This window comes from Papio anubis, chromosome 16 (assembly GCF_008728515.1).
Source record: "Papio anubis isolate 15944 chromosome 16, Panubis1.0, whole genome shotgun sequence".
NCBI lineage: Eukaryota > Metazoa > Chordata > Mammalia > Primates > Cercopithecidae > Papio > Papio anubis.
In genome coordinates, this window is record NC_044991.1 from 87394795 (window position 1) to 87418696 (window position 23902).

The 23902-nt window shown below is 42.7% G+C and overlaps 2 long non-coding RNA genes across 3 annotated transcripts in view; one reads left to right on the forward strand and one right to left on the reverse strand.

Moving 5' to 3' along the window:
• Positions 1-23902, forward strand: part of LOC110740468 — a 157038-nt gene that overhangs the window by 86545 nt on the left and 46591 nt on the right. The window lies entirely within an intron of this gene.
• LOC116270833 lies at positions 16084-16864 on the reverse strand. The gene is made up of 3 exons (XR_004179135.1): positions 16742-16864; positions 16288-16636; positions 16084-16143 (listed from the first exon to the last, which is right to left on the reverse strand). It is a non-coding gene; the product is annotated as an uncharacterized LOC116270833 (long non-coding RNA).

Below are 23902 nucleotides of genomic sequence, written 5' to 3' on the forward strand. Positions count from 1 at the left end.
GGCCTTTAGAAAAGAAATAAGTGTTTGGGTACTGGGATTGTGGGGACAACTTTATATATTGTTTGGATTTTACTGTTTTTTGTTTGTTTGTTTGTTTGTTTTTTGAGACGGAGTTTCACTCATGTCGCCTAGGCTGGAGTGCAATGGTACAATCTCGGCTCTCTGCAACCTCTGCCTCCTGGGTTCAAGCGATTCTCCTGCCTCAGCCTCTCAAGTAGCTGGGATTACAGGCACATGCCATCATGCCTGACTAATTTTTGTATTTTTAATAGAGACGAGGTTTTGCCAGGTTGGCCAGGCTGGTCTCAAACTCCTGACCTCAGGTGATCCATCCACCTTGGCTTCCCAAAGTGCTAGGATTGCAGGCATTACCGTATTTTATTTCTTAAATGACAAGAGTCCATCTCCATCTGAATACACATTCGTGGACCCTGTTTCTAGTCTTCTGATCTCATAGTTTTCAAGTGGGATCTGGAAATACATACCTTTGCGGTGTTTCCTAAGTGTTGTATGTGATCCACTAGATTTTGGAACGTCTGCTGTAGAGTGAGAAGGACAGCCTGGAGGGCTGCTAATCAGTACCACCCCAGCATGTGGCAGGCCACAAGTCTGTGTTTGCCCAACTGATGTGAGTTATGGAAGGGAAATGGAAGCAGATGTTTCAGGTTGGTTAATCCTATATCTGTTTCTAAGTCCTTTCTCTCTTTTCTGTCTCCTCTTCGGAGGGTGGAAATTGACATATCCACTTTCTCAGACTCCTAGGAGTGGCTGTATCTACACACAAGTGTTCTGGGAGGCTGCAGGAAAAGCTTTGGCTTTGGGGAGAAAAATGATATCCAGGGGGGATTGGCTCCAGGACCCCCCGCAAGCACCCAAGTCTGCAGATGCTCAAGTCCCTGATATAAAACGGTGTAATTTTACGTATAACCTGTGCATATCCTCCTGTCTGCTTTAAACCATCTCTAGGTTACTTATAATGCCTAACACAATGGAAGTGCTATGTAAATAGTTGTTATACTACGTTATTTAGGGAACAATGACAAGAAAAAAGTCAGTACCTGTTCAGTACACATACAATTATTTTCTCAAATATTTTTGATCTGCAGTTGGTTGAATTCAGGGATGTGGAACTCACAGACATGAATTTAGATGGATTCTAAATTGAATTTAGATGGATTCCTTTCCGTTTCCCTCTTATCGTGAACTCCTCCATGGTATCTGGAGCTTTGGCAGCCATTTTGCACACATGAAGAAAAGTCCAAGGGAAATTGTGGAGACCTCAGCCGTGGTCGCATTAGACCCCTCAAATGAAGCATCAGCCACCTTCCCAGACTTCCTGTCCTGTAGGTGAAAGGAACCATTTTTTATTGAGGTTGGTCAAGTTTTCTGTTATTTCCAGCTAAAAGGGACCTAAGATATAGGCACTGAACTAGGGATGCGAGAGACTTGGGTTCCAGCCCTGGCTCTGTTTCTGATGGGCTGGCTGGCCTCAGGAAGATTTCTATCCCTTTCTGATCCCCAGTTTAACAACATATAAAACACGTTGAGGCTGGGAGTGGCAGCTCATGCGTGTAACTTCAACACTCTGGGAGGTCAAGGCGGGCAGATCACTTGAAGCCAGGAGTTTGAGACCAGCCTGGGCAACATGGTGAAATGCCATCTCTACTAAAAATACAAAAATTAACCAGATATGGTGGTGTGCACCTGTAGTCCCAGCTACTGGGGAGGCTGAGGTGGGAGGATTGCTTGAACCTGGGAGGCAGAGGCTGCAGTGAGCCGAGGTTGCGCCACTGCACTCCAGTCTGGGCAAAAGAACTAGACTCTGTCTCAAAAAACAAACAAACAAACAACAACAAACCCATGTTGAACATTATACCTCATTATGACGATGTTGAGCATTTTTTAATATGCCAATTAGACATTTGAATGTCTTCTTTTGAGAAATGTCTATTCAGAATTTTTGTCCATTTTAAATTGGACTTTTTTTTTTGCTATTGAGTTGACTTCCTTGTAAGATATTCTGGATATTAGCGTCTTATCAAATGCATAGTTTGCAAATATTTTCTCACATGCTGTCTCTCCACTCTGTTGATCGTTTCCTTTGTTGTATAGTGCTTTTTAGTTGGCTGTAATCCCATTTGCCTGCTTTTGGTTTTGTTTCCTGTGCTGTGAGCTCTTATCCAAAAAATCCTTGCCCAGGCCAATGTCATCAAGCATTTCATGGATGTTTTCTTCTAGTAGTCTTATGGTTTTGGGTCTTGCAACACCTAAATCTTTAATCCATTTTGGGTGATTTTTGTATCGGGTGAGAGATAGGGGTCCAATTTCATTCTGCATGTGACTGGCCAGTTTTCCTGGTACCATGTATTAAGGAGACTGTTCTTTCCCCAGTGGGTATTCTCAGTAACTTTTGGAAAGGCCACTTAGCCCTAAGTGTATGGAGTTATTTCTGTGTTCTCCACCCTGTTCCACTGGTGTATGTGTGTGTTTTTACTCCTAGGTCTTTAAGATTGTTGAGAGCTTGGAGCCTGGGTGCTCCAGCTTCTTTGTATCTCACTGTCTTCCTCCCCAAACCCAGTGCCCAGCTCATAGCCTGGCACGCGTGAAAGGCTCAGCCAATTGTTTGGGTTTGATATACATGTTAATATTGGTAGATTGCTGCATACACTTAAGTGCCGATGTTTCAAGCTGGGGAGGCAGAAGTCTGGGGAAAACAACAGGTTGGAACTTCATTGCAACTGGGAACATGTCTGAATGGCATATGAATCCATCCGCCGTGACGGCTTGGATAAAAATAGTCCACAATGGAGGCTTCGTTCTATTTGAATGTACAGATTAACCAATACTATGACTACTGTTTTCGGAAAGCATCTTGCTGAAACTCTGTGATGATGTGTTTAGGCTTCACGGCTTCAAAACATGATCTTCTAAGTGAAAGAAGATAAATAGCTTCAAAGAAAGGTGTTCCCCCCCTTTCCTGCCCTTGGAAAACATAACTAGATGATGAATAAAAATGACTCTGGACCTGCCCGTACCACCTGTGAAATGTTCCACTTCTTGAGCGTTTTATGTAACCGGTGTCAGCCTGGCACCGTGCATTAACACCAGAAGTTTCTTGTGATGTTTCTGGCTGATAATACTTTCCTTCCAAGTTCCCTATAAAATCTAAAGCAATAACCACAGAACAGGGTACTTATATGCTCTAAAATGTAATTGTCCGATTTTTTAATTAGGTGGGTATCTCCAATTTCCCAGGGGAGTCGATGGGAGGCAGTGTTTTACAACTCATCATTTGGACACCTTAAGTCTGAAGATTGGGTCCAGGTGACAGGGCCAACAAGAAATTCCTGCACCAGGAAGGTCGGGGACACAGACCCGGAACCCCAGCTCGCACGTGATGCCTGCAGCTCCTTGGTCACAGGATCTCGGGCATCCATCTCTTGCATTTCCCCATCAGTAAAACACGGATGCTGGACTAGATAAGGTTTCCCAACTCAGCACTACTGATGACTTGGGAAGGGTGATTCTTTGTTGGGAGGGGCTGTCCTGTGCCGGTTAGGATGTTTAGCAGCATCCCCAACCTCTACTACCCACTAGATGCTAGTAGCAACCCCCAGTTTGGATAACTGAAAATGTCTTCAACATTGCCAAATGTCCCTGGAAGGAGAGGGAAAAATGACCTGCAGTTGATGACCTCCTGGCTGTGGCTGATGCATATGGAGGAGATGGTTCAGAGTATTCACACCGTGCATTTCCACTTCTCATGGCTCCTAATTACTCCTAGTGGCTCTGGAGTGGCTCTCCACCCTATGTGCACCTTCCTTCTGAGAGCCTGGAACAAACTTGTCTTTACTCAACTTTACAGTTTTATACGTTTTGTTCACGTATAACTCGCATGCAGAAAAGTGCACGTCAAAAGTTTATATCTTGATGACTTTTCAAAGTGAGCAATCCATGTGGATGTAGCCAGCACCTAAGCCAAGCTACAGGACAGGAGTCATGCCCCCTCCTTCTCCTCTGCCCCAAGTTAGCCACTAGCCTGACTTCGGAGCCATAGATTAGTTTTGTCTGGTTTGTTGAGCTTGATAAAATGGAGTCATCCTGTATGTGCTATTTATGTGCCTGGCTTCTTTCACTGTACATTACGTTCATGAGATTCATTCATGCTCTGTGCACTTGCAGCCCATTCACTCTCAAAGTGGATGATATTCCATTATCTGATGTGGGGCAACTGAATCTTTCATGCCACTGGGGAGGGGCCTTTGGGGCATCTACAGATTGGGGATTATAAGTTGCACTGCTGAGAACATTTGTGTGCATGTATTTTCATGAATATGTGAATGCATTTCTGTTGAATATATACTGAAGAGTGGAGTTGACGGATCATAGGGCATATACATATTCAGTTTTAGGGGCTGCCAAACAGATACTTCTGGAAATTAATAAGAAAAAGACTGAAAGCCCTATAGAAAAATCAGTAAAAGACTTGAACGGTCACATCGCAAAAGAAGATGCTCAGTTGTTCAATAAACATGGAACGGTGGTGCTTAACCACTTTAGTCATCTAGGAAATGCACATTGAAACTAAGCCATTCTACTGCATCTCCATCAGTGTCTATAAAGAAGGACAAGTTGAAAAGGACATGGAACAACTAGAAGTTCCATATGCTGATGGTGGGAGTAGAAATTAGTGCAACCACTTTGGAAAACTGGCAATATCTTCTTTGAGGTTTGTAAGCCACAGAAAGGCACAGGTAAAAACAAACATTTATGATTTGGAATAACTAGGTTTTATATAAGATAGAAAAATTAAACAAAGGATTTGTGCATTGCAAAAAGCTACAAGGAGGTCCAAAGCAGGACGTTATGCAAAACATAGCATTTGCCCCTGACTGGGAGTGCAGGGAAGACATGGAAGAACAGAGAGGAAGAGAAGGAGGCTAGGGTTAGGTACCTGCTCAGGAAGGTTGAAGGGAATTCTGGAAGGAGAGGGGCTGGTGTCCTGCTCCTGCTGTCAAACTCTAGAATCTTGTGGGACTGCTGTGATCCCACAGAGAACCTGAAGATGGCTCCCAGTTCCCTATGGCCAGTGCCAAGCTGCAAGGACATTAGGGAGTATCTCCAAGGCTTGTGGGTGGGGTAGGAAGTGAAAGACTAAGAGAGCAGGGACCAGGACCTTTTCAAGGCTGGAGAGGAGGATGCAGGGAGGCCGTGGCGGGGACCACAGGCAGATGCCATGCCAAAGAATGCCCACCAGCCAAAGAGATGGGGGTCTAGCACCTGCATACACATGCAGAGACCGGACGGGCAGGGGGCTGATGGATCACCACCCTCCTCTGCCACTTCACCCCCAGACAGGGAGAAGGGGTTGGAGGGTAAAGTAATGTATGACGATTTGCCCAAACAGGACTAGTGAGTAAGATAAAATAAATTCACATTTGACTAAAAATTTGGTGGATTAAACTGAATAGGTCCATAGGTGACAGTTAAAGTGTTCTTCTCTAGGAAGACTGGGGGATTGAGATAAAAGCTCAGTCAATGATAGCAGGCAAAGAAAAATTCACCGTGCACGGTCGGGCCACTGGCTGTGAATTGCCCATGTCTCCCTTCTACCTGCAGCTCCCAACTGCAGCACAGACGGTCCCCTCCTTCCCTCCCTGTTTTCCTTCTTTATAACAAAGAGAACCATGAGCTAGGGACTGGAGACCCAGCAGGCAAGAACACGAACACTGCTCTCTCCCTCACTTCTCTCTCCGGTCTAATGGGAGAAACAGCATGAAAGAGAATGACGACATACACAGAATACTTTTACTGTTGCGTGCAATGAGTGATGCTTTGGAGCTGGTTGTTACAAAGAAGGCGTCTCTGAGAAGCTTGGAAAGGATGAGGAGGAGGCAAGTGTTCCAAGATAGTGAACACCTGGGAGCAAGCTCCAAGGAGTGGGAGTGGCCTGTGCAAAGGCCCTGGGGCAGGGCATGAATAGGATTTTCCAGGGAGTAAAGGAAGTTGATTGTGGCGCAGTACTCTGAAAGGATCATGGGCGGGGGCACAGGCTGGGCATCCCAGAGGGAGGGATTTTGCAGAAATAATGGAAAAACCATTGCAGGGATTTCAGCAACGGGAAAAGCAACCTAATCTGTGTGATAGGCTCCTTCTTGCTGTGATATGGTGACTGTATTAGAGGAGAAGAGTGGAACTGAGGGGCCATTCCAGAGCCTGGAAATAATGGTGGCCTAGACTAAGATGATGGCATTGGAGAGAATGTGCATGGATTTAAGATCTCTTAGAAGCAGAAATATAATAATCATAACATACACTATTATTATAGCCACTACTTGCTGATAACCTACTCTGTGCTGGGCAGTGTGCTAACGGTCTCATATATAATATTCAATTTAACCCCATGTGGTAGATACTCTCCTTATCATTCATGTTTTGTAGATGAAAAAATGGAGCTTCCTAAAAATTACATTGATACAGGGCAGATGAGCCCCAAAATGGGGCTTAGAGCAAAAGGGTTCTTGGCTTCACCCAGGAAAGAATCTGAGGGTAAGCCGGTGGCAGAAGAAAATGCTTTATTGAGATGGCAGTGTTACAGCCCCATGACTGCTCCCACAGAACAGGCCACCTCGCAGGCAGTGTGCTCAGAGTAGCAGCTCAGGGCAGTTCTGCAGTCATATTTATACCCACTTTTAAATTTTAATTTAATTTAATTTTTTGAGACAGAGTCCCACTCTGTTGCCCAGACTGGAGTGCAGTGGTGCGATCTCAGGGTCATAGATAGTTTTTGTAAATGCTAAAGCAATATTCAAATTTGTATTACTTTTAGAGAATAAAGAACCACCAGTCCCAACAGCCCTAATACAATTTTTTTTTTTTTTTTCCTGGAGATCAGACTTCAGGAACAGGAATGGAAATGTCCTTTCAGAGAATCTCATGTCTAAAAAGTCCCAGAGAGGGTCAAACCTGAAGTTCTTTCTCCCTGAAACCGGATGGAAAACCTCAGCTTGGACTTAGGGCCTGCTCTGCCCCTGGAAACATCTTTCTGTTCTCCTGTATGTTGTATTCCCCACTATGTGATGGCCCCTCACATTGGTCAGGGGTACCTAGAACATTGTGTCCCTCACCACCTTCCCAGGGGGTCTGCCCCCTGGAATGCCTGGCTTCACTTTCTACCTTTTCTGTAGAGCTTGCCTTGGCAAAGCCATCCCCAACGCCTCTTCTTCCACATCTCCCGTCCACCCCACTCTCCTCTCCTGCTTTGCCCATGATGATAATCACTAGCATTTATTAAATGGTTACTTTTTATCAAGAGTTTTTTTTTTATTTTTTATTTTTATTTTTTTTATTTTTGAGACGGAGTCTCGCTCTGTCGCCCAGGCTGGAGTGCAGTGGCCGGATCTCAGCTCACTGCAAGCTCCGCCTCCCGGGTTCCCGCCATTCTCCTGCCTCAGCCTCCCGAGTAGCTGGGACTACAGGCGCCCGCCACCTCGCCTGGCTAGTTTTTTGTATTTTTTAGTAGAGACGGGGTTTCACCATGTTAGCCAGGATGGTCTCGATCTCCTGACCTCGTGATTCGCCCGTCTCAGCCTCCCAAAGTGCTGGGATTACAGGCGTGAGCCACCGCGCCCGGCCTATCAGGAGTGTTGAAAGTGCTGCTTTATTGGGCCCTGCCAATCCCCAACAAGGTAAGAGTTGTCCTGTACATTGTGCTTACAGATATGGAAACTGAGGTTTAGAGAGGTTTCAGGAACTTGGCCAAGTCAGTCATGCTGGTGAAAGGTAGCCTGGGATTCCAGCCTCCATCTCTTTGGACAGCTGTGTCTCTGTTTCTCTAGCTCCTCCTTGAGGTCAAGGCCTCATTGTCTCAGTAACTTCAACGCTAACAGAGTGCTGGGTGTGTGGGCACCCAGTACACATTTGCTGAGTTGAATTGAGTGCTAGAGAATGTTCTAGTGCATTGGAATGTTTGAGCCGGGCCAGATGCAAACCCAAGGTGTCCCACTGTCATGACCAGACACGGCGGCTGTACCCAAGTATGACAAAAAGCTGCTGCTGCAGCTGACGGCAGGAAATCATGATGGAACACCTATTTTGTGTTCAGACCCTGTGGAAAGCAGTTCACAAAGTCATCTTCTATGGCCTGAACGTGTTCTCCCCAAATTTATATTTTGAATCTTAATCCCTCATGTAATTGGGATTAGTGATTTTATTTTAAAAAGGACCTGGAGAGACTCTTTGGCCCTTCCTCCGCTTGAGAGCATAGCAAGAAGACAGCCATCTAGGAGCCAGGAAGCTGGCCTTCACTAGACATTGAATCTGTGGCATCTGAGTCTTGCACTTCCAGCCCTCACAACTGTGAGAAACACATATTTTATTTTATTTTGTTTTGTTTTGTTATTATTTTTTGAGACGGGGACTCTCTCTGTCACTCAGCCTGGAGTGCGGTGACATGATCATAGTTCACTGCAGCCTCAACCTCTCCGGCTCAAGCGGTCCTCCCTCTTCGGCCTCCCAAAGGGCTGTGATTACAGGTGTGAGTCACCGTGCTCAGCCACGAAATACATTTTTTGTTGTTTATTTGGACTAAGGTATCATCTTATTTTATCCTATGAGGGATCTGTTGTAAGCTTCGGTGAAGTGACGGGCCTGGCTGGTGGAGACCAAACCTGGCCATGGGACTTGGGAGCTGCGACTATCAGCATCACCTACCTCCAAGGACCACCAGAGGCCGGATGAGAGGCAGGGGAGGACCCACCCGCAGAGCCCTAGGAGGAACCAACCTGGCTGACGTCTTGATTTTGGACTTTTGGCCTCCAGAACTGGGAGAGAATATATTTCTGTTGTTTGAAGCTGCCCGGTTGGTGGTATTTTGTGAAGGCACCTCTAGGAAATGAACACAGAAGCTCAGGCAGGCCTGACTCAGTCCATTGGCCTCCTAGGAGGTGAGGCCTGCAGAGCGTCTGTCAGACACACAGTAAATGCTCAGTTAACATTACGGTCTCCTCACATTATAACCATGGCGTGGCCTTTTCTGCTGAGAGTCAGTCTAGGTAGAGGTCTTCCCTCGAGATATTCTCTCTGCTGAAAGGAGGAGAGTCTGGGAATTCTTCCACCATGACATGAGACATATTTAACTTCGTTGCAAACCTGAGGTTTCATCCTTTGGGAACATGAGGTAGCACCTGTATACGGAGGTACGAGGGGGAGTGGTGCAGCCAGGAGACCCGCCTGTGTCTTCGCATTGCCTGGGGGAGAAGGCCTAGGCTTGGGGGTTCAGCTGGGTCTTTGGCTAAACAGCATGATGGAGGAGGGCAAGGGTGTCAGTGTCAGCCAGGCCCACTCTGAGTCCTGGCTGCTGGACTGAGGGCAAACTATGTAATGTTGCTCAGCCTCAGTCTCCCCACCTGGGAAGTGGGCCTGGAGTTCAGGCAGATAAAGCACTTAACACAGAGCCTAGAATAGGGAAGCAAAACAAAACATTCATATATACGGACGTGTGTGTGTATGTGTATGATATAACAGTGTTTATTAAATTATAAAAGTTACAGTGTTTATTTCATCCCGAAGATTTAATTTTTTGAAAGTAGGCCATATAAAAAGAAAAGAAAGAAACATTTAAAAAGTACATGTAAAACAAATTAGAAATAAACATATGGCAGTGCAGTCAGCCCTCCGTAATCCACAGATTCTGCATTGAGGATTCCATCACCCTCAGATCAAATGTATTAGAAAAAAAGTAATAAATATAACACTTAAAAAATGATACAAATAAAAAGCAATAAAATGTAACAATCATTCACGTGGCATTTACGTTGGATTAGGTATTATAAGTAATTTAGAGATGATTTAAAGTGCATGGGAGGATGTCTGTAGGTTAGATGCAAATATTATGCTAGTTCATCTGCAGAAGGTCCTGGGACCAACTCGCCCTTGGATACCAGGAGACAACTGTAAACAGAGAGCATATTTAGTGTATAGTTTTTGCATATTCTCTCTTTGCTGATATATTTCTTTACTTAAAAATTGGACTTTATTATACAAAATGTTTTCAAACCCTTTTCATTTAACCATATATGTTGAATGCTTTTCTGTGTAGTTAAATATTCATCTTCAATGTTCCATTTAATGGCTCATTGTGTTCTGTGTGAGAATTTCCGTGGGGCTTTGAATGGCACCTACAGATACGAGGAAGAAATAAGGTTTTGTGATGACAAAGTATGAGGAAGCTGTCTACACAGAGATGGGACAGGAAGCAGGCTGCTTGCAGACCCCAGAGGCTTCTGTGAGATGTGCGGCTGCAGGGGCACCCACTCGCCTCCGAAGGGGCTGTTCCGACTCACAACCCTGGCACGGCCTTCTGGGCAGAACACTGGCAGATGACACATTTTTGCCTATCTGAATATGTAGGAATTCTATCCTACTGTTTTCATTTGCATTTCCTTTATTACTCAGGAAGTGGAACATATTTTCCATTTGCTCCTCCCATTTCCTCTTCTACGATTTGTCAATTTTTTTTTATTTGAATGGATTTCTTTTATTATTTTATAGGACTACTTTATGTAGTCTAGATAAGATTTCTTTGCCAGGTACATGTCTTGCAAAGACATTGTTTTGTCAGATTCGAACTTATCATTTAATGTGGTTTATAATGTCTTTTGTCAAAGAAAATTTAATGTTTTAAATAGTCAAATTTGTCAATATTTTCTTTTTTTCGAAACAGGGTCTCACTCTGTTGTCCACGCTCGTGTGCAGTGGTATGATCACGACTTATGGCAGCTTTAATCATAAGGGCTCAAGCAATTCTCCTGCCTTAGCCTCTGGAATAGCTGGGACTACAGGCATGACCATCATGTCCAGCTTTTTTTTTTTTTTTTTTTTTGGTAGAAATGGGGTCTGGCTGTGTTGCCCAGGGCTGGTCTTGAACTCCTGGGCTCAAGCAGTCCTCCTGCCTCGGGCTCCCAAAGTGCTGGGACTACAGGTGTGAGCTGCTGTGTCTGGCCCTTTTCTTTACTGGTGTCTTATATACTTTGGGTGTCTTAAGAAGTACATACCTACTGCAACACTGTGGAGACACTCCCCTGTGTTCCACCTTAGTGATCCACTGGTAAGCACTCATGCTGAGTAGCTCTGTGACTTGGGGAAAGATCTCTCTCTGGACTGAGATTTCTTGGTTTATATAAAGGGGGTAATAACAGTACCTGCTTTGTTAATTTGTTTTGCAGATTTCACAGAGTTAACCTATGTCAAGTCCTAAAAAGTGCCTGGCATCTGATATTCACTCAAGAAAAGTTAGATGATTATCATTGTCCTAAAAGTTTCAGTTTTCCTTCTAGTGATTTTTGCCTTAAAATTCATCTGGAGTTTGTTTGTATATAAGGTATGGATCTAATGAGATTGTTTCCCTATGAGTGGCTTACTGCCCCACTGTCAGGTATCGAATGATCTGTGTATTCACTGCTAGTTTTTAAGGCTAATTCTATTCCATATCGGGGTTCCAGATATTAATTTCTGTGCTACCCTGTTCCAAGGTCCTAATTTTTTACCCCTGGGACAAAAACGCATGTTTAATTTCATGTAGGATTAATAGCTGATAACTGAGTGGTCAATACTGCCTTTCACATTCTTCTCCAAAACTGTTTTAATCATTCTTCATGTAACTTGTCTATGTGGATTACAGGAGCTGCTCGTCAACTTCCAGGAAAACCCTGAGACCAACACTCGACCACTGAACTCTCTCTCCTAGACACACCACATTAGGACATTTATTTACCTGCCATTTTGTTTGTTTAATACGGTTTTATTTTGGAAAATGCTCAGTTTGATGAGCTTTTTTATGTGTCTTCACTGGCAGCAGGGGTAGGTCTTCTCTGTGTCTGTGGCTCAGGTTCCTTGGGCAGTGTTAGAACACAGCTTGACTGGTTCTTTTCACAGGGTTCCTGGAGCTCACTGGAGCCAGAGAACTTCAAAACTCAGGTTCTCAGAGATAATCATTGAGTTTCTGAGCATGCTGGGACTTCCTCAGAGAACAGGCTGTATGTGGCTTTGGTGACAAGATCAGGCTGCTGGGTAAGTTCTTTCTGTGCTTGCCCCAACGTGTCTGCCAAATTGCTGGCATCTTTCTGCTTTTCACCTTCTCACCTTCATCTTTTTTGGTGTTATTACAGCTCTAATTTTAACTGCATTGAGGTGGATAGATTCTATCTCAAAATTTCTGTCTTCTAACTTTAGTATTTTTCCGATTTATATCTACTGTGATTACTGAGTTTAGTTCTACTATGTTATTTTGTGGTTTTAATTTATTGTCTTTTTAAAAATATTTTTTCTCCTCTGTTTAGTCTCTATTACAGACTGAATAATTATTCAGAGTTCATTTATTCCCTGATTTATCTGTTTTGGTATGAAAAGTCCACATTTGATTACAATTATTTTTATGGCCAACTTGAAATTTATAACATGAGCACTAGATTTAATGAAATGAATTCTAGACTTAATGAACATTTTTATCATTTCTATCCTCCCGAACAACATGAAGGCATTTTAACTTCATTTATTTAATTTTATTTTTTGAGATGGAGTCTCGCTCTGTTGCCCAGGCTGGAGTACAGTGTTTTGATCTCCACTCACTGCAGCCTCCACCTCCCAGGTTCAAGCCATTCTCATGCCTCAGCCTCCCAAGTAGCTGGGATTACAGGTGTCCGCCACCCCGCCCAGCTAATTTTTGTTTTGTTTTGTTTTTGTAGAGATGGTGTTTCATGTTGGCCAGGCTGGTCTCGAACTTCTGACCTCAGGTGATTCACCCACCTTGGCCTCCCAAAGTGCTGGGATTACAGGCATGAGCCACTGCACCTGGCTCTAAACTTTTAAATTTGATTACTCATTCTATTTTCTGAGATATATTATTTTAGTATTACACTGTCACCATATTTTTAACCTCTGTAAATTAGTAATTATCAAGATTATTTTTATAATCAATGAACATTTAATTCCCCACGTGTTTACTGATAGAGGGATTGCAGCTGTCTCTTGACTCTCACTCTTTCATACTTGTTTCTTATTAGTCAAAACTTCTTTTAATAGTTCTTTCATTTTGGGTCTGTGAGTGGTGAATTTTTCAGTCTTTGTCTGAAAATGTCTTAATTTTTGCCTTCACTCTTAAACTATGGCTTATTTTAATATCAAGTTTTAGATTTTCTTTCTCATAGTCCATACATGTGCATCTCATAGTCCATTCCATTCGTGTGTGGTCTTTATTATTACTGAGAAGTTGATTGCCACTCGCATTATTGTTCCTTTGTGGAGAACTGCTTGTCCTCCTGGCTCCTTTGAAGGTTTTCTCTTTGTCTTTGGTAATCTTCATTTCACTGGGACACATCTAGGAATGGGTATATATTTCATATGTTTTCAACAGAGGATTTATTTGTATCCTCAATTTTGAAAAATTCAAAATGATTTCATTTTGAAGATTGCTTTTCTTCCATCTCTGTTATCTTCTTGTTTTGACTATAACTTGTAACTTGTTTTGACTATACATTGGCCTTCTCATTCTATTGTTTATGATTTGAAATTCTTGCCACGACTTCCATCTTCTAAATTTCTGTTGCGTGACTAGTGATTTATTCAGCTCTGCTCTCCAGCTATATCTGTTGAGTTTTACATGTTAGTGACTGTATTTTTCGTTTCTAGATTTTTAAAAATTAAATCCATCATTTCTTTCTTTTATAGTATTTTGTTCTTTCATAATGGAGTATTTTAATTCTTTACTCCCTTTAATTCTTCAATTTTTCTAAGTTATTGGATAGATCAGTTACCTTTGTTGTATATGCTGGTTCTCTGTTACAGTGTAGCTTTTCTTCATCTAGGTTAGAATTTTTAATTTTCATTTTATCTTCAGCTGGTGAGGCTATATATTGTGACAATTTTGTGTAACTTTGGTTACACAAACTCGTCCCTATAGACCAATTTTCCTCAGCCTGAATGCAAATGTTATGTTCATTTTGGTTTGGAATTTCTGCCCTATAGATGAAGTGCAAACTTGAACTCTGTATCCTGGATGGTGCAGACTTGGGTTGGAATTTCTAGCAAGGCTTGGCTTCTTTATTCAGAACCAAGCAGTGCCAGGGTCTCTTGCTGTTTACCTGTGCTGGTGGAAGTTCACTTGCTTGAGTGATATGTATGAGGAAGTTTAAGGCTTCATTTCGGTTGCCCTTCAATTAACATACTCCTCCCACAAACAGCTCATAAATATGATTTTGCAGTTTTCTTGTTAACCCTAAGTGAGTGGTTGTCAACCAAGTGCAATTTTGCCCCCCAGGAGACATTTTGTAATGTCTGGAGACATTTTTGTTTATCCTCACCAAAAATGGAGAGGGTGCTACTGGCAACAAATGGGTGCAGGCTGAGCACTGCTGAGCATCCTACAATGCCTAGGATACCCCTTCCCTCAACCACACACACCACCCAAAGAATGATCTGGCATGGAATGTCAATTGTGCAAGGCTGAGCAGCTCTAGACTAGAAGCCCACTGAGGACAGGGACTTCGTCATACTGGTGCAGGTACAGAGGTTCTCTGTATCCTCTTTGCCCGTTTTACTTCTTGGTAACTAGTAGTTACTCAGTAAATTTTGCAATGTATCAAACAAGCATTAGCCTTTAAAGCCGATATTGCCAATATGACAGGTCGAATGTAGTATCTTGTTTTAATTTGTATTTACTGAATTACTAGGGAAAGCTTTTTGGTTTTTACGTGTTTACTGATCATGATTACCTGTATTACTTCTTTGGTGAACCAATCCTTTATTTTTTTTCCTTTGCTTACATGAATATACTAATGCCTGTTCAACTATCTATTAATATAGTTGGGGTTATGGATAGTAATGAGATTAATTGAGAAAAAACCCATGGATAGTATATAACACAGGACAAATAAAGACCTTATTATCATTTTATGCTGCCCAAGCAGCCTGCCCTTAGGAAAAAGTCCAAGGTGTCTTATGCAGGCTGCTCACTGCACAAGCGGGCAAGGGGAGCACCAAAATCCAGCCAGCACTCTGCCCTCTCAGATGCCAAAAGGTCACCATGTGGGTGTGCCTGGAGCACAGCCTCCTATCTCTGTTTACATTCGCCCTTCAACAGTGTGATAGCTGAGCACATCTTGATACTTCTCAAAATGCATTCATACATGTAGTTTATTTTGGTCCTTACTTAATCCTGTAAGAGGTGCTTGGGGTTGCTCTTTCTGGCAGGTGACGATCCAAGCTGGTTGCACCTTGGAGACACTGGCAGTTTCAGAGGGTAGATACTTGGATGCTGCTTCTGCACCCCTGCATTGCATCTCTTCCCCGGCGCCTAGTGTTAGAGAAGTCTTGGGGGGAACCTCTGCTGGGTGAGCTTCCTTTCAGCACTCAGAACCTAAGCTTGACATGGACCGATGGGACTGCAGTTGTGAAAGGAGAGGACTTTTATTCTCAAAGATATCAACCTTGCCTGAATGTAAGCAGGTCTTGGGGAACTCCTGTGGTTCTCTCTTTTCAAGGTTTTCCATGAGACACAGTCCAGCCACACAAGAGTTAACCATATCTACATGACCCTTGGAACCTTTGAGAGTGATGGACCCATAAGAATCTCATGAAAGCTGTGGACCAGGAAAATATACCTGCTTTCAGGGGCTTCAGGGTCCCTGGAGAGTCTGCTCAGGCCTCTCTCGGCTCCAGGAGTCCTTGGTTAAAAACTGCAACCTATACTAAATTGGATTTTCATGGTCATGTCAAGGGATGCCAGAAATCAATGTAAAATTACCCAGGTGGCCCGAGTGCCTGCAGATACCAAGTTCTGTGCTCTTCCCACTTCTGCATCTTTGCCTCTTTGCACATGCTGTGACTTTCAAGGGAAATGTGCCTGTCTGTTTTGAAGACTCATATTGACAGCTCGGATGTCACTGTCTGTATGACAGATCTCCCTGGGGGCAGGGTTGAGCATCACATTCCAATTCCCACAACCCCTCTTTCACATCCTTTCCACTGTACTCAGAGTTCTAGTTATTGGCTTATGTATTTGTTTTTCCAAGTAGACCGTGGGATGCTTACTAGCAGGAATCATGTCTTAGTTTTCTTGACTTGCCTTTGTTAGCCTCTCTTTGTAGCCTGGAATATAGTTATATAACAAGTGTTGCAAAAATGGCAAAATGCAATAAAGGATGGGGTTTTCATCAATTAAAAGGGTGTAGGAGATAGGATATTCGTATAAGTGACCCTTATGTCTATGTATTGGGACAAGATTATATGTACCTGTTGGGCAGGTATCCAATGCCTAGTCAGCACAGATGATTTGTGAGTCTTCTAAAAAAAAAAAAAAAATTCCTCCAAATACTGTAGACTTCTCTCAAATCAAACTCTACAAACTCTAGTTCAAGAAGCACCAGCCAACCTGTTCCCTGACAGATGGGTGTGGCTTGAGCTTGGGCGATGTCAGCTTCTGTAGGCGCCCACATGGGACAAATGGCCCATTTCTGGGACAGTGTCCAGCATCTGGAGCTACGTTGCCACTTTGAAGATTCATCTCAATGTCCCTGAACTGCCAGGGAGGAAACAGCAATGGTGTTAAGTTGTCTGGTATGAATTACTGCTGCAAATAAATCTGACAAACCAATGGTCACGGTGAGAAGAATTGCCTCAGATACACACTGTCAGCCCACTGGGTTAGCCTCCATCTTTTAGCATGGGGGGAAACAAGCATAACTACCTCTAAGAACTGAAGAAAAAAATCCTTCACTTGAGGTCTCTGTCCAAATGCTATGACTCAATGGTTCTATCCAGACTTATCACCCTGGGGACCCTGAGGACATACATTTCCTGTAAGAGAGAAAGAGAACTGAATTCCAGCCATTCCTTCCCCACCACCTCCTGCTCTTCTTCCTTGCTGACACCGTTCATCTATATGATAGTGTACCCTTTTCTTGTTCATCTTTCTTTCCCATGCCATGAAATATTCTCTAAAAACATTTGTTCATAACTGCATAGCATGCCTTCAAATGGAGGTGCCCTAATTTGGACTACCACTCCTTTATTCTTGGCCTCCTAAGTTTTTTTTTCTCAATATTCACCATTGTAACTATCACATCTCTGACACCCTTGTTCTTAATTTGTCTTCATCTGAGATTATTTTTTGGGATACTTTCCTGCAAGGTTGCTATAATAACATCAAATTACTCTCCATGGTGAAATCTACTAATTTACACTCCCCAGCCCGATGGGTTTTCTGTTCCACCTTTCCTTGATCACCAAACATCACCACAACTTTCCAAATATCTCCCAAGCTTCTAAGTGAGAAATGGAACATTGCTATAGAACTCATTCTACTTCTGGTCATTTCAAACGTTTTTGTCTTCTTTTGTGATTACCTAATCATATCTTTTAACTATCTTTTTATTGAGATGCTTCTCACTTTCTTATTTAGAAGATCTCTTTGGGCATTAAGAATATCATACACATATAATGCAGATATTTTCTCCAAGTTATTACTTCCCTTTTGACCCTGCGATCATTCATACTCATGGATTCTATTTTGGTGCAAGCCACAAGTAGGGATCCAACTTTGTTTTATTATAAGTGATCTCACATCTGTTGAATTAACCACTTAGTGTTAGTTTTAAAAATAATTTTACTGTTAATATTATTTTAATTGACACATTATAATTATATACAGTCGTGGAGTACGATTTGATGTTTGGGTATATGTATACAACATAGGATGATTCAATCAACCAAATTAACATATCTGTCACCTTGTACCATTCATTTTTAATGTCATTCTTATCACATACTATTCATGGGTTTGCTTCTAAGTTTTGAATCTGTCCTGGTGATATTTGTGATTATTTCTGGATAATAAGAGACTATTTTAACTTACTGTTCATATTTGTTAAGACAACCCACCTCTGCCCTTCCCCTCCCTCCCTTTCTTCCTCTCTGTTTTATCCCTCCCTCCCTTTCTCTCTCTCTCTCTCTTTCTCTCTTTCATAACTTTTTGACCGATTTTATCCATTTTTTCTTCTTGAAAAACTTTAAAATCATATTAAGATTCAAAAAGTGTTATATAAGAATTTTCATTGGAATTTCACTAAATTTATAGTTTAAAGTTTGATATTTTTACTATATCAGACCTTCTCACTTAAGACTATGATGCCCTCTCCATTTCTTCATTGTCTTTTATATCTCTCAGTACAGTGCTATAATATTTTTATGAAGTCCTGTACATTTCTTTTTGAGATTAGCCTGAGGTATGTTACGTTTTTGTGGCTATTATACCTGGAATCTTTATTTTATTTTTTTAACTGGTTACTGTGGGTAAAGACACGCATTGATTTATTATTTATTAACAGGTCATTTAATGAATTCTTGTTAGTATCTCAGCAGCTCTTCTGTTTTCCAGGTAGACTTTTTTTTCTGTGTGAAAGTAATAATGATCATCTCTATTTTTCTAACATACCATTTTAGGATGCTTAATTACTTTTGATAAAACAATGACAAATACGAAGCTTATGGGGATTTTTACCTTTATATAGACAATAATGAAATGCTTCAAGTGGTACTCCCTGAAGATAGTTAGTCTTTACCATGACAGCAAATTTTCTTCCTATTTGAGTTTATTAGGAGAATTTGTCAGAGAAGAACGTTGAATAGTATCAGATGCCTTTCTGTGCCTACATCCATGTAGCAGGTGATGACAGGATTTTCCCGTTTAACCTCTAATAAGATGCATTATTCTAGTTATAGAAGTACTTCTGTCAGTATTCCTTTTATCTTTAACTTTTCTTTATCACTTTATGCTGGAGTGTCTTTTAGACCTATATAATTGGATATATATTTACCAGTAGGAGATATTTTATCATTTGATAGAAAGTTTAACACATTTACATTTTTGTTGCAATGGATATGATATACTTGATCTTCTTGTCATTCTATTTCTGTATTCTGTATTTATGCCCCTTTTTTTCTTTGCTGTATGGATTATATTGCCTTTAATCATTTTTTCATAATATTGAAGTCATATGTCCTATTTTTATGGCCATGAATAGTTATCTTTAAGTGTTAAGAAAACACCCAAACTTCATTTCTATAGTTATCAATATAAAGAAGAATAAATATCCATTGTATCCCCTTCACATAATACAAGGGATACAGAGTTAAGAATGTTTTGGCTAAACAAACAAACAGCAACAAAAACAAAAACAAAACTGTGCTCAATGTATCTTAAATAATTAAAGGCTTATTTCTCTAAAATGACAAGAAATCTGCACGTAGTCAGTTCTTGGCATTGGTTTAGTATATCAACAATGTAAGAGTCTACATCTTTGCAAATCTCTTCCTCATGGTAATAAAATGGCTGCTCTAACTCCAGACATCATATCGACATTCAAGGCAGTAAGAATAAGGGAAGATCTGTGCCAATCATTTCTATCCCAGGACCCAATACCTAGAAGACTTCACTTAACATCTCGTTGGCCAGAACTCTGGCACATGTCCCTCCCCACAAACACAGAGGGCACTCAGAGAGGGAGCATCTCTTCTGCCTGGATGGTATAGGTGAAAAGAAAGGTGTGCCAGCCTCAGGAGAATTAGCACCTGTGAGCTCCTCCCACGTCAATGTCCCCTGCAGGGACTTTCCTGCAAAATAAATATTTTCCTTTACAAATTATAGCATTGCATTATCAGTTAAAATGAAGGATAATATAGCATTTTCCCAGTACATAGTAGGTGGTGCAGAAACATTAGTCAAACCATTTTTCAGCTTATTCATGAATCACCTACCTTTGAATGGCTCTGCTTAAATTGCCAAATGCTGTATCCTTTATTATATGATCTTATTTTTTATCTGCATTCCATTCCAACATGATTGCCTTTTTCTATTCCAAGTAATAACAAAATACATTTTCTTTCAAATAATTTGTATTGAATTATCTATGGAAAAAGCTCCTTCAATAAAAAAATAGACATAAATGCTGTCACAGCATCAGGAATAAATAAGCAGATATCTACCTGTATGGTATTGCTCTCTGATGTTCTAATGCTTTTGTATTTAGACACTTGATCTGTAGTTTAGTTAACTCATTTATGGTTTAGATAATTTCTGATTTCGTACAGAGATTTCAGGGGAATTCCAGTTGCAGAGTGTTGACTGAGATGGTCTTTTTGCTTTCCTCATACCACTTACAGTATGACTACTTGTATAATGAAATGTGCTTTCTTCGAGGCTGGATGTTTCCTTGCAAAGCCTGGCGTGCTTAGATTTATTTGTGTTGGAAAGTTTATGCAATTATATACACAGTTGTAACTTAAATAGACATGAATCCACTGAAATTAGTTTTAGAAACTATCCAAAATTAATGCATTTTTGTGGTGCTTTAGAAAGCGCTTAAAATGTAGGCTCTTGGGGTTCAAACCCTGGGTCTTCCACCATGAGATACATAGCTTGAGCTAGGTAGTCATTCTTTTTGGGCCTTATTTTATAAAATTTATAAATTTTGATAAATTCACTTACAAAATCAAGTTGGTATATTAGAGGATTATTGTGAAGATTAGGAGTCATATGAAAGGGCTCAGAATACTGAACGAATACAGTCATTTTAACCTTGGCAAGTGTCTTCTTTCTTGGTAAATCTTCAACTCACATTTGGTTGAACAGGAGAAACGGAAGCTTTAACTTTGGGGAAATTCCACATGCTCAGCTCTGCTTGCTCACACAGTGCAGCAGGAACTATATTTCTTTTCATTGCACACTGTCCAGGTGCATTTGTAGGAAATAAAATGGTCCTGGTGCCCCTCATAGCCATTGTCTTGCAGCTGGCAGAGCACTTGCTAAAAGACCAGGTGTAAGGAACAGCGTGGGTATCTTGTGTGAGGAGTGCCTAGAGATCTGGGATGGACACTGCCCAAGAACAGCCCAACCTGAGTGGACTGGCGTGATGGGTTCTGCCCAGCAGGGAGTGGGAACCTAAATATCAGATGAGATCACCCTGCCTCTTGAGTTCTTGACAAAATTATCTCAAGAACAGATAAGAAACCTGATGCCCTCCCCCTATCTCCACCAGTTCCCGGGGGCTGCCAGTTCTTGACGCCAGCCTCCAGCTTCTACCCAGTTGACTCAGTTTTTGCAGCCCTGCAGCATTCCTGCCTATGCTGCTCAGGTTTCTATCACTTGGGCCTGGGTGTAGGACTCAGTCTCTTTCCTCAATGATCACAACACAACTTCCTCTAGGCTGTCATGAAGGCAGTTTCTTCACAATTCAGTGCCCTGGCTATCTGCATCTGGGGGCAAACCGCGCAAACTATAGTGGCCAAAAACACCAACAACTGTTAATGTTCCTCATGAATCTCCTAGATGCTTCACTCATATGGCTGGAGAATTGGGGCTGGGAGGTCAGACAGGGCTGTTAGTCAGGGCCTTGATTCCTCTTCAGGCAGATGTCTCCTGTCTATGGGGCTGCTCAGGCCCCCTCACAGCATGGGGGCTGGGTTCTAAGAACAGAGAGTCCAAGGCAGAGAAAGCAGAAGTGCAAGTGTCAGGGCCTAGGTGTGGACTCAGAAGCCAGCAGAGCCTGTATCACTTGCTCTTTATTCTGCTGGCCAGGCAGCCAGAGAGCCTGCACAGGTTTGTGGAGGACCCTAACTCTCAGTGGGTGCAAATGAACTTGACACTATCACTAGTTTACTATGTTTAGGAAGTCACGGGAAGATTTTACAGCTCTGCATCCTGCCAGCTGCCAGCTGAATGTCAGGCATTCTGAGCCTTAGAAGTCCCTCAGTGAACCATCCTGTCCGTGTGGCCACCCCGGCCCTCTCTTTTCTCCCATTTTCAGCCTCATTGCTCCTCTGTCCCTCTCACCTCCGTGTTTCTGTTCCCTTCTCATGCACAGCAACTTCATGACCATTTTCACTCCTTCATTTCCATTCACCAAATTTCAGGGTCTCACCTACCCGTGTGGCTTTGTGAGTTATTTTTTCTAAACAAAGACATATTTCTCCTTAAGAAAAGATAGTTACCAGCTCTTGGAATAACATTTTTTTTGTACTACCTTGCTACAAAGAACATGTAACTAACTAAGTTAATCAAACTGAATCATGACCTGACATCCCCTAGGTCCTATGCTAAGGTCTGAATGTTTGCACTCCCCAAAAAATTATATGTTGAAACCTATCTGCCAATGTGATGGTATTTGGCGGTGGGGCCTCTGGGAGGTGATTAGGGATTAGTGCCTTCTTAAAAGAGGTCCTAGAGAGCCCCCTTGTACCTACCACCGTGTGAGGTTACAGAGAGGAGGCAAGTCTGTGAGCCAGAAGCCAGGGCCCTCACCAGACGCTGCATCTGCCACGGCTCTGATGGTGCATCACCAGCTTGCAGCCTGGAGAAATGACTTTCTGTTGGTTATGAGCCACCCAGGCTACGGTGCAGCCTGGATGGACAAAGACGCCTCTGCACTGCGCTGCCCTTCCTCCCTGTGAATCCCCCCCACATCCTCTCTGCTTCAGACATGCCTGGCCTCCCTGTCTTCCTCCAGGACTCCAAGCACACACCACTCTGCCCCTGCCTGACCACAAGGCCCCATCTCTCCCTTTCTTCTGGATTTTGTTTTAATGCCAGCTCATTGCCGAGGCTGTTGTTGGACATTTAACATGGTTTTACCCCACCCCAGGACTCTGTCTCTCCTGCGTGCAGTTGTATTTGAACCCCAGCCTTTGCTACCCTACAGCGTGCTGGCGATGCATTGATTCAGTGGCGCTGTCTGTTTCCTGTGTGAGCAGGGGCTCTGCCTGCTTTGACACCATCTTCAGCACCTGGAACAGTGCCTGGCACACAGTAGGTGCTCACTAAATATTCACAGAATGAGTCTTACAGGGATGAACAAAAATATATTGAGAATTGGCCAGTAAGGGTTGCAAAGACACATGTGGTGACCCACAGCTCCAGCTTGCCTGGGACTGAGGCATTTCCAAGGATGCAGGACTTCAAATGCTAAACCCAGGCAAGTCTCAGGCAAATCAGGACAAGTGGGTCACCCTTAATGAGAACCCCCAAATGTCCTCAGAGAAATCAGAGTGCTGTGGCAATGAGAGCGGGGTCTGGAGGGAAAGCCTGAGGGTGGTTGTCCCGTCTTGTGTTTGGTCTAGACAGATCTAGGCTTCAATTCATAGCCACCTGCATCCTTGCCATGACTTAAGGCTGATCACACAGCCCAGCATCACAGTCTAACAATGAAGGATGTGGCAGGTTGTTGTCTTGGAGAAAGGATGTGATTTCCAATTTATCTGAGCTGCTTGGAGCCCACGCTGCTTTACAGCATTGTTCAGAACTGACGAGGATTCTGTGAACTCTCCTGTCTCTTCCTAAGCACTCTGCAGTGGTATCTTCAAGCCCCTGGCTTCGCAGGGTGCAGCGCACATCACAGACTCCGAACAAAATGCAAAACACAGAGCAGGCATGGCAGCTACACGAAAGGAGCGTCTCCTTCGAGGACTGCCCACCATGCGGGGCTGCGGTCACAGCACCGCACGTGCTCTCTGAACCTGCCGGCAGCAAGAAAACATGGCGTCCTGTCCTGGCTTGCCTCTGATCAGAGTTGGAGGGATCCGACTGAGTCCTCTTGTTCTGTTGGGCAACGACGTAGGGAACAAACCTAAGTAAACTTGAATGGAAACTGTGAAACTACAGAGAGAAGACGTGTGCAAAGCAAGCCTCTTGAAGACTTGTGAGCAGGGAAGACCCTGGCACTCTTTGAACTGTTTGGCTTAGGAAGATTTGCTTTGGCACAGCTGCTGCCAGAGCTGAGCAGGCTCCTGTATTGCCTGCTGGACCGGTGCCTTTTGGGCTGTGCAATTTGGCTCCACAATCCAGAGGCAGATTTTC